This window comes from Arachis ipaensis, chromosome B10, assembly GCF_059453495.1.
Source record: "Arachis ipaensis isolate K30076 ecotype BB chromosome B10, ASM5945349v1, whole genome shotgun sequence".
Lineage (NCBI taxonomy): Eukaryota > Viridiplantae > Streptophyta > Magnoliopsida > Fabales > Fabaceae > Arachis > Arachis ipaensis.
In genome coordinates this window covers 130,067,728-130,078,157 of record NC_142435.1, presented here as the reverse complement: position 1 = coordinate 130,078,157, position 10,430 = coordinate 130,067,728, and the positions used below count along the sequence as shown (strand labels likewise).

The 10,430-nt window shown below is 41.3% G+C and overlaps 1 non-coding gene across 1 annotated transcript; it reads left to right on the top strand.

Annotated features, from left to right (window-relative positions):
* Nucleotides 1–9,957: 9,957 nt before the first annotated feature.
* LOC148581711 (small nucleolar RNA R71) lies at nt 9,958–10,065 on the top strand. The gene has a single exon (XR_015895758.1). It is a non-coding gene; the product is annotated as a small nucleolar RNA R71 (small nucleolar RNA).
* Nucleotides 10,066–10,430: the final 365 nt, after the last annotated feature.

Sequence of the window (10,430 nt, the reverse complement as noted above, 5' to 3'; positions counted from 1 at the left end):
ACTCCCCATCAAGTAAGGAAACTACTCACGCATTGTAAATAAAGAATCCATAGCACATGAAAGGGAATTAAAAGAAGACATGATTATTGGAATTGAAATTGAATTAAAAAAAATAATCCTTGCATTAATTAATCATAAAAGTATCTGAATGACGAAATTGAACATAACAAAGAACATGGAAGAATAGAACAAGTTAAGAGAACAAACTAGAATGATGAAGTTTTGATGAAGGAATAACTCTTCTCAATGTTCCAATGCTAAGACCAATTGAAAATTAAAATTCTAAAAACTAGAGAGAAAAACCTAAGAGAGTAAAACTAGATCTCAAAACTACTGAATGAATGTGTCTGTTGTTTCTGCATATTCTCTGACTCTAGTCTGCTGTTCCGGGCCGAAAACTGGGCCGAAATAAGGTCCAAAATCGCCCCAGCAAAATCTGCAGATTATGCAGATCGCACATGTCACGCGATCGTGTCGTCCATGCGGACGCGTCGCTTGCGCTTTTTCCTCTCCACGCGTTCGCGTCGTCCACGCTACCGCGTCGCTTGCGCTTTCCAATCCGCGCGGCCGCGCAAGCCATGCGGCCGCGTCACTGCAATTTGCGCTCCTTCGCGCGGTCGCGTGAGCCATGCGACCGCGTCACTTCTCGCTGGTTATCTCCTCAAATTCTTGTGTTCCTTCCATTTTTGCTAGCTTTCTCTCCAATCTCCATCTCATTCATGCCCTATAAAGCCTGAAACACTTGACACACAGATCACGACATCGAATGAAATAAAAGAGAATTAAAATCAAATAATTAAAGTCTCTAGGAAGCAGTTTCAAACATGTACTAAATTTAGGAAGGAAATCTAAATGCATGCTAAATTGATGAATAAGTGGGTAAGGATCATGACAAAACCACACAATTAAACACAATATAAACTATAAAATAGTGGTTTATCAACCTCCCCACACTTAAACATTAGCATGTCCTCATGCTAAGTTGAAGGAGACAAGGAAATAAGTATGAACATGCAGAAACTCATGAAATGCAATGCAATCCTACATATATAAATAAATGCAACTATATGATTATTGTCCACTTGATCAAAAGTAAATAAGCCCTTCAAAATAATTACAAATCAAATTCCACTAATTCTATCATTATACAATAAAACCGATAAACGTGCAAGAAGATAGCTTATGAAAGCAGGAAACATGAAAATTCAAGCATTGAACCCTCACTGGTAATGTATGTACGCTCTAATCTCTAGTGTATAGGGTAATCACTCTATTCTTCTATAGTCATGTTTTCTAACTTTTGTTTTTCTACTAACCAATCAACAACAGTTAATATACCAATGCAAACATCATGAGGTCTTTTCAGGGTTGTAATGGGGCCAAGGTGCAGGTAAGGGTGTACATATGGCTAAGTGAGCTTTATAAATTGAATCTTTAATTAACCTAAGCTCTCACCTAATATACATATATTCTATATACTTTTAAATTCATGCCTAGCTACCCATAATTCCCTTTTTCAACCCATACTCATGTTTCAACTTTGTATTTTAATCCTATCATATGTGCATTGATCTTTGAATTCTGAATTTAACATTGGGGTAATTTTGTCCCCTTATTTATTTGTTTATCATCTTTTTTTTTTGAATTGAAATAAATAAAGCTTATCAACGCACATAGATTTTTGATTCTTATAGTTTCACATGAATAGGTATCCAAATTCCCTTTAAATTTTCATGACACATTCCCTTAACAACTTTTGTTCCCACAATTTCCCATACTTAACTAGCACACACAATTCTATCTTAAGCTAACCAAAGATTCAATTTGGGATATGCAATTATTTTTCAGCTTAAGGTTAGTAATGTGGTAAAATATAGAACAAATGGGGTTTTAAAGGCTCAAAGTGGTTAACAAAGGTAATTGAAAAGGGTAGGCTTGATTTGGATAAGTAAGTTTAAACAAATAATGGCCTCAATCATGTGCAAGCATGTAAATATAATAAATATTGGACATATAAGATAAAACAAAATATAGATTACAATCATAGAGAAGTAAACACACAAGAATAAAATAATTATGGTTAAATAATGTAACCATACATAAAGGCTCAAATCTTTCACAGGTTGTGTGTTCTTTAACTCAAACATCATGTTCCAAATACAACTCAAGCAGATTTATCATAAAAATTTTGAAAAATTAGTGAAATTTTATTCCAAAGATAGATTTTTAAAAGAAACTTATTGTCTTTTCGATCAAGTAGAACATGCATGCAACTATTCTAACCTATGCAATTTATTCTGTTCTATAAAGGAAAGAAAATCTAACTAAAATATCCTAATTATTGGTGTATGGAGAAGAGAAATTACCTCCGGAAGTCAGGTACTGACCGACCTCCCCACACTTAAGGCTTTGCACCGTCCTCGGTGCCATCTGTCAGGAACAGGGGTGGGCTGGTAGCAGTATCTCCACAGTCGGGACTATCATGGCTCCCGATGCTGGTAAAAGAAGTGGAGTCCGGAGTGTCTGAGTCCCTGAATTTGCCCATGATCAGCTCCTTGAGGTATGTGAATCGGCGCTTGTTACGGCGCTCTCTCATCTTAGCTTTCTGTTCATGCCGATCCAACTTTTCAAGTATCTGCTGGAGCAATTTCTCAGTTGTAGATGCTTGTGGCGTTGAAGAAGGAATATCTTCAACCGGCTCAGTAGGCTGGCTTGTAGTGGCTGCTGAAAGTCTGAGGTATTTCCCGTTAGGGACATATTGATCATCCCGTGGAAGCATGGCTTTGGTGTCCCCCGCTCTGTAGGAGACTCCGGCTGCTGAGACAAGATCTGAGACCAGGGCGGGAAAAGGTAGGTTGCCCGCGATTTGTACATGCTCCATAGCATTCCGGATGTGTCTTGAGAGATTCAGAGGTTGGTCTGTAAGGATACACCATAGTAGAACAGCCATGTCTGCAGTGAAGGAGGACTTATGAGTGCTCGGAAAGATGTAATGGGACATGATCTGTGCCCATACGCGAGCCTCCAAGGTAAGTGCAGAAGCCAAGATTCCCTTAGGGCGGGTACGGTGGTATCCGTAGATCCAACGGCTGCCAAGTAATGCGATGACTCCGAGAACGGAGTCCCAGTCAAATTGGTATCTCTGGCGCTGAAGGGTGGCTTCTTGAAAAGCGTCCATTTCTGCTGGAAAAGGGGGAAGACTCAGAGTTTGCTGGATGGCCTCTTCTGTAATGGGCACTTGCTTCTGCCGGACATAAACAGACTGCAGGGTCGGTATGTAGAAGTTGGAGTAGAACTCAACTACCCAAGAGAGATTGACCTGCCTCGGCTGTCTCTGTAAGAAATCCCATTGTCTTCGTTCAATTTGCAGCTCAACAAAGGAGGCAATATTGGATGGGAGGATAAGAAGGTATTCATTGTTATAGTTCCTTTCTGCTAGGATAGGGAACATCTGCTCACAGTAGCGATTCGGAAATCGCATAGCGTCCCTTGCTGGAAAGGCTTTCTCCTTTTCGTCAACCTTTATTATCCTCTTAACTCTTTTTGTTGAGGGCTTGACTGTGGTTGAAGAAGGCTCTGCCACTAATGCTCTTTTAGTTCCTCTTCTTGCTGGTGGTTTGGAAGTAGCTTTCTCTTTTCCTTTCTTGGTGGCCATCCTGAAAGAAGGGAAGAGAAAGTAAATTAAATTCAAAGAGAGATACAGCAAGGAAGGAAACGGAAAAGAGGGTGATGGATGCACATTAAGATATGCTGACATTAACACATGCTCGCGAGTACGTGTGAAAAGCCAACGATGGAAGATAGCTAGTGCATATAAAGACAAATGAATGCAAGGTGTTTATTGGCATGCTGGCAAAGGGCATGAGTAGCATAGACCAAGCAATACTTTGTAACAAACCATCACGTTTGTATTGACAATTAAATTCAATTAATAAAATAAGAAGGAGAATTTGTGAAAAGCAAGCATTGAATAGTAGAGTAAAGTAATGTAGAAAAGTGCATAGTGCTATATGGGCTTTTTCACAAACACATGGCATGCATGTTAAACAAGATATAAAAAGTATGAAATTGAACATGTAAGCAATTCCTTAAAAATAATAATAATTATCAAATAAATTGTAACAAGTCACAAGCATCTAATGAGGGATAATGACTCAAAAAATTTCTAACACCATGTAAAAAGGAAAAGAAAAAGAAAATAAAAATATATATAATATAAGAAGAATGATGGAAGAGAGAAGAAGGAAGAAGAAGGTAAAACCTTGTTAATGGTGGTGAGAGAGATAGAGAGTGAAAGGTGAGATAGAAAGGGGAAGGGAGAAAGAAGAAAGAAGGAGGGAAAAGAAAAATTAGGATTTGGAGGAAAGAAAGATAGGATAATTTGGCAATTTAGGTTGAGCTGTGCGACGCGGCCGCGTGGGGCACGCGTTCACGTGGGTGCGCTCCAGGTAAGGTGATGCGATCGCGTCGGTCACGCGGTCACGTGACCTATGTTGCGCTGCTGGCTCGAGTTCAGCCTCGCTCCAGCACAACTCTCTGTTCGATTCATTTTAATTGCCAAAATTGGGTGACGCAATCGCGTGGGTCACGCGATCGCATGAGTGTGCGTTATAAAATGGGTGACGCGGCCGCGTCAGCGATGCGGTCGCGTGACAGGGATTGTGCTTCCAGCACCAATCCAGCATCACTCTCGCACAGAATGCGACTGTGCACCCTTTTACATCGAAAACTCAGGGCACGCGGCTGCGTGAGGTACGCGGTAGCGTGGGAGGCTATGATTCCATGCGACGTGGTCGCGTTAGCGACGCGGTCGCGTGGGGTAATTTGTGCCATTGGGACGACCCCAGCGCTACTTCTGCGTAACTTTCTGTTCAATTTTATTTTTCTTTACTCCCCCTACCACGCGGACGCGTCGCTGATGCGATCGCGTCGCGCGGCGAAATTTTTTTTTTTAAGGAAAGATAAAGACATGTAATTGAAAGAGCACGAAAGCACTAGTAAAGAGAAGAGTTATTAAAGAAGAAAAAAAACTAAAAGCGAAGAAAAGAACGATCATACCGCGGTGGGTTGTCTCCCACCAAGCACTTTGCTTTTACGTCCGTAAGTTGGACGCTCCAATAGCTCAATCTGCTGCGATGTGGGGATCTTCCAAGCGGAAGATCTCAAGCTCCTTATTTTTCTGCACCTTCTCACCATGGTATAGCTTCAGGCGTTGTCCATTAACCTTAATAAGTTCAGAGCTTGAAGGATGGCTTAGGTGATAAACTCTGTACGGTTCAGCCTTCTCTATTCTGTATGGACCTTCCCATTTCGATCTCAACTTACCGGGCATGAGCCTCAGTCGAGATTTGTAAAGGAGAACAAAATCTCCAGGTTGGAACTCTCTCTTCTTGATGTTTTGATCATGCACAGCTTTCATCTTTTCCTTGTATATTCTGGAGTTCTCATAAGCTTCCAAGCGAAGGTTTTCCAGTTCCTGCAGTTGCAACTTTCTTTCAGCTCCAGCATTCTCAATTCCCATGTTGCACTCCTTAACTGCCCAGAAGGCTCTGTGTTCTATTTCAACTGGGAGATGACAAGCTTTTCCATAAACCAAGCGGAAGGGACTCATCCCAATGGGTGTCTTGTATGCTGTTCTGTATGCCCACAGTGCATCTTGTAGTCTGGTGCTCCAGTCTTTTCTATGAGGCTTTACTATCTTTTGCAAGATACGCTTAATTTCTCTGTTTGACACCTCGGCTTGCCCATTAGTTTGGGGATGGTAAGCTGTTGCAACTTTATGGATTATCCCATGCTTCTTCATCAATCCTGTTAGTCTCCTGTTACAAAAATGGGTGCCTTGATCGCTCACGATCGCTCGTGGTGATCCAAAGCGGCATATAATATGGTTTCTCACAAAGGAAACAACAGTGTTAGCATCATCAGTGCGGGTAGGAATTGCTTCCACCCATTTGGAAACATAATCCACAGCTAACAATATATAAAAATATCCACTAGAATTTGGAAATGGACCCATGAAGTCAACGCCCCAAACATCAAAAATTTCACAGAAAAGCATATATTGTTGAGGCATCTCATCCCTCTTGGATATGTTACCAAATTTCTGGCATGGGTGACAAGATTTACAAAACTCAGCAGCATCTCTAAAAAGAGTAGGCCACCAGAATCCGCAGTCTAAGATCTTTCTAGCTGTTCTTTGAGGGCCAAAGTGTCCTCCACTTTCAGATGAGTGACAGGCCTCTAAAATGGACTGGAATTCTGATTAAGGTACACAACGTCTAATTATCTGGTCAGCGCCATATCTCCATAAATATGGGTCATCCCATATATAATATTTAGACTCGCTTTTCATCTTGTCTCTTTGATGTTTAGAAAAATGTGGAGGAAATGTGCGGCTAACTAAATAATTAGCAACAGGTGCATACCAAGGGACTACCTCAGATACTTCTTGCAGGTTGTCAAAAGGAAAATTATCATCTATAGGAGTAGAATCATCCTTAATATGTTCAAGGCGACTCAAGTGGTCTGCTACTAAATTTTGATTACCACTCCTATCCTTTATTTCTAAATCAAATTCTTGTAACAGCAGTATCCAACGTATAAGTCTTGGTTTGGATTCCTTTTTAGCTAATAGATACTTTAGAGCTACATGGTCCGAATATACTACTACTCTAGTACCAAGTAAATAAGCCCGAAATTTATCCAGAGCAAAAACAATAGCAAGTAGCTCTTTCTCAGTAGTAGTATAATTAGACTGGGCAGTGTCTAAAGTCTTAGACGCATAGGCAATAACAAAAGGATCCTTACCTTCACGCTGAGCCAGCGCTGCTCCTACTGCATGGTTGGAAGCATCGCACATGATTTCAAACGGCTGGCTCCAGTCGGGTCCTCTCACAATTGGGGCTTGAGTTAGAGCAGTCTTCAGCTTATCAAATGCTTGTTTGCAATCTTCACTGAACTCGAACTCAATGTCCTTCTGCAGTAATCTGGATAAGGGAAGTGCTACCTTACTAAAGTCCTTAATAAATCTCCTGTAGAAACCTGCATGGCCAAGGAACGAACGGACTTTCCTCACAGAAGAGGGATAAGGTAAACTAGAAATAACATTCACCTTTGCTGGGTCTACAGAAATGCCATTATTAGATACCACATGTCCTAATACAATCCCTTGCTTTACCATAAAGTGGCATTTTTCGAAATTCAATACAAGGTTTGTGTTAACACATCTATCTAATACTCTAGATAATCCATCTAAGCAAAGGTTAAAAGAATCACCATAAACGCTAAAATCGTCCATAAAAACTTCCATACAGTCCTCAATAAGATCAGAGAAAAGACTCATCATGCACCTTTGGAAGGTGGCTGGTGCATTGCACAAGCCAAAGGGCATTCTCTTATAAGCATAAGTCCCAAAAGGACATGTAAAAGTAGTCTTTTCCTGATCCTCAGGAGCTATATGAATCTGGAAATAACCTGTGTAACCATCTAAAAAGCAATAATGTGACTTACCTGACAGGCGATCCAGCATTTGATCAATGAATGGAAGTGGGTAGTGATCCTTACGGGTAGCTTGGTTGAGACGCCTGTAATCAATGCAGACTCTCCAAGCATTCTGAACTCTAGTTGCTATGAGCTCTCCATGCTCATTCTTCACTGTAGTGACTCCAGACTTCTTGGGCACCACTTGTACTGGGCTTACCCATTCACTGTCTGAAATAGGATATATGATACCGGCCTCCAATAGTCTGGTCACTTCCTTTTTGACAACTTCCAAGATGGTGGGATTCAATCTTCATTGGGGTTGACGAACAGGTCTTGCTCCCTCTTCCAAAAATATTCTGTGCTCGCATACTTGAGGGTTAATTCCCACTATGTCTGCCAAACTCCACCCAATTGTCTTCTTATGCTTCCTCAGTACATCAAGTAACTGCTCTTCTTGTTGAGAAGTCAGTTCTCTTGCAATAATAACCGGAAGCTTCTACTCATCCTCAAGATAAGCATATTTGAGATGTGGAGGGAGAGGTTTCAATTCTAACTTTTGATCATGGGCGGGCTCTGGATTATCTGGGGCTTGTGAAAATGGCGAAGTGTCCTCATTGTCAGTTAAGAGGGTCCCCACACTTGGACCTTGTCCAGTGTGCCTCTCTTCAAACTCTTCTTTTTGAACTTCAGCCACACTTTCGTCTATGACATCACACTGGAAGATAGAATGATCTTCTGGGGGGTTGTTAATGACTCCATTCAGATTGAAGATCACTATGCAGCCATCTATTTCAAAGGAGTATGTTTCTGAAAAAGCATCCAATTTGAATTTTGATGTTTTCAGGAATGGTCTTCCAAGTAGGATTGATGATGGCTTATCTGAATCATTGTGGGGCATCTCCAAGATATAAAAATCAGTGGGGAATGTGAGCCCTTTAATGTTCACCAAAACATCTTCAGCAACTCCAGCCACTGTAATAATGCTTTTATCTGCTAACACAAAACGAGCTGCCGACCTTTTTAAAGGAGGGAGCCTTAAAACATCATATATAGACAAAGGCATTATACTGACACATGCTCCTAAATCACACATGCAATCATAAATTACTAGACCACCAATAGTACAACTAACTATGTAAGGACCTGGATCACTACATTTTTCAGGTAATCCTCCCATTAAAGCAGATATGGAACTACCTAAAGGAATAGTTTCTAATTCATTAATTTTGTATTTATGGATACATAAGTCTTTTGAAACTTTGCATATTTAGGTACCTGCTGAATAACATCAAAAAGGGGAACAGTTACCTCGACCTTTTTGAATATCTCTACCATTTTAGGATCAGGTTCCAGCTGCTTCCTGGGCTTCCTTGCAAGTTGTGGAAATGGAATGGGAACAGTGGGTTCCGTGGTGCCTGCCCCTTTTGGTGCTTCTTCTTGTGGTTGAGCTATCTCTTCTTCAGCTATGTCCTGTATATCCTCTTCCTCTTCAACATCTTCGACTTCTACCACCTCTTCAGCTGAGGCGTATTCTGGTGAGCTTGCTTCCTCCTGATTCCTCTCCTGCAGTGTAGTTCCGGACCTCAGGTTGATGGCATTAATGCCTCCCTTTGGATTGGGTAACGGTTGAGAGAGGATTCCAGTGGTGCTTGAAGGTTGGTTACTGGAATTTTGTGCTGAACCAAGCTGTGTCATAAAAGCTTGCAGAGTAGAGGTGAGACCATTTAGACTGGCGTTAATAGTGTTCACGATGGTACTTTACATGGCCAGTTGTCTTTTCTCAAAAGCTTGTAATAAATCTTCATTAGAAGATACCGAAGAATGAGTAAATTGAGAGGTTTGCTGCTGATTGTTCGGTGGTCCTTGGTTTTGCCTCAGGTGAGGTGCTCGGTAAGGTTGATTTTGCTGCCTGTTGTTGTTATTATTCCACCTCTGATTTTCCTGATTATCTCTGCCTCCCCTGTTATTGTTGTCCCTCCAATTCTGGTTTGAATTGTCCTGCCATCCATGGTTATTATTTCCACTTTGATTGTACCCTTGGTTGGGGCGGTCATAAAAGTTGTGAGTGGATGCCACCATGTTGTCTTCTTGTTGGAGCTGCGGGCATTCATCAGTGTAATGGCTGTAATTAGCACAAATTTCGCAAATTCTTTGTGGGACTAGTTGTTGGTTTTGCTGCGGTTGGGTTTGCTGAGCTTGTTGATTCAACTGCATTTGCTTCAGCAGGTTGGTCATCTCACAGATGCTTTGAGTTAGAGCAGCAGTCTCTCTGCCAGAAGATACTTCTACAACGGCTTTTGAACGGCCTTGCTTCTGTCTGTGGTTCCAAGTAGATTCAGCTAAATCACTGATCAATTGCCAAGCTTCATCAGTGGTCTTGTACTTCTTCATAGACCCATTGTTGGCACTCTCCAATGTGGTCTTATCTTGGGGCCTCGTACCTTGTGTGATATAGCTGAGTAGCACGATCGTGTCAATCATGTGGTGGGGGCATGCTTCCAGAAGATTATTGAAGCGCTCCCAGTATTCAAAGAGAGTTTCATTGTCATCCTGAACAATTGTAGAGATATCCTTCCTCAGTTTATCAGTAACTTCAGATGGAAAGAATTTCTCCAGAAACTCCTTTCTGAGTGTATCCCAGTTGGATACATTTGCTATAGGTTGAGTGTAGTACCACTCTCTTGATTTTCTCTCAAGAGAGAACGGAAAAGCTTTCAGCATAATTGAAGTTTCATCAGTGCCATCACGCCTGACAGTAGAACAGGCTGCCTGGAAATCTCTCAAGTGCTTGATAGGCTCTTGAGCAGGTAGGCCATGAAACTTGGGCATCAAATTTAACAGTGCGGTCTTTATTTCAAAATCCGTAGCTACCGCTGGATGATGCGCTTGAAACGGTTGCATTGTAAAATTAGGAGCTCCTTCCTCCTGAATGGTAACTCTTCTAGCTG